Here is a 1,126-nt window from a genome sequence, read left to right as displayed (position 1 = left end):
AGCTCACAAACGGCCGGTAGGAGTGTCGAAATTGAGCTGCTGCATTTGCGAGAATCTGGCAAACTGATGCTGGTGCGCTCGATCGCATTGCAGTGGCGCTCGACCGTACTGTTAGCAGGGACAGGGCACAGGGGCATTTTGAGAATTTGGGACTTTCTGATCGTATGTACGCCCATGAGTACCGTACGTATTCTCTTGCCTGTATTGAAGGACGTACCAAGGGGACCACCGTACGTACCCCTGTAAAAAGTACAAGGATGTATGCATGGGGACCACCCGGATGTACGTTGCTTTTTGGAAAACCCTTGGATAATACGCGGATGTACGTTGCTTTCTGGACCGCTGGGTAAATAGTACCTGATGTGGTCTTTTGTATACAGAATATATCAATAATAATAAACCACTCACAAAAGTACGAATCTTTGTAGGATAAGGCTATAGAGAGGGTGTCGAACCTCAAAGACTGTAGGGGTGTTGTTATCAAGTTTTTTAAGATTAAAAGTAACTTAATTTAAAAGATGATTGAGTTGTTTTGTAACTAAAGTGCATGAAAATAAAAAAGAATTGGAATATAAGAGAGAGTGTAGAGTATTAACTTCACCTCTATCTGCACAACAATGATTAGTCATATTTAATCAAGAAATTCACTCTATGCATGTTACAAATAAACAAGAAAATACATTTTTAAAGAATAAGTATAATCCATCTTCAGTTGTCATGGATCGCCCACCTAACCACTAAGATGTGGTATGACTCGTCTTCCCTAGGTATAGATTATCCAATTCTTTAATAAGATACATACAATCAAGAAAGTAAGTATAACCCATCTTTGGTTGGCACGGATCGTCCACCTAACCACTAAGATGCAGTATGGCCCGTCTTCCCTAGGTATGGTCTATCTAACCCTTTTGATTATATGTCAGTTAAAACCGTTGTATAATCATCATCCACATAATCACAGAAAATGAGAATGATTTGAGTTCAATTAAAGTAAAAGACTTTCTAAGACAAGATAAGAATTTTACAAATATTGATTTTGGAATTTAAGAACAATTGCATGTAAACATTAAGAACAATAACAAATTGCAGCAATTCTCATAATTATACAACCAACATGCATAAATTG

This window comes from Corylus avellana, chromosome ca6 (assembly GCF_901000735.1).
Source record: "Corylus avellana chromosome ca6, CavTom2PMs-1.0".
Classification (NCBI taxonomy): Eukaryota; Viridiplantae; Streptophyta; class Magnoliopsida; order Fagales; family Betulaceae; genus Corylus; species Corylus avellana.
Note: the sequence above shows the minus strand (reverse complement) of the source record.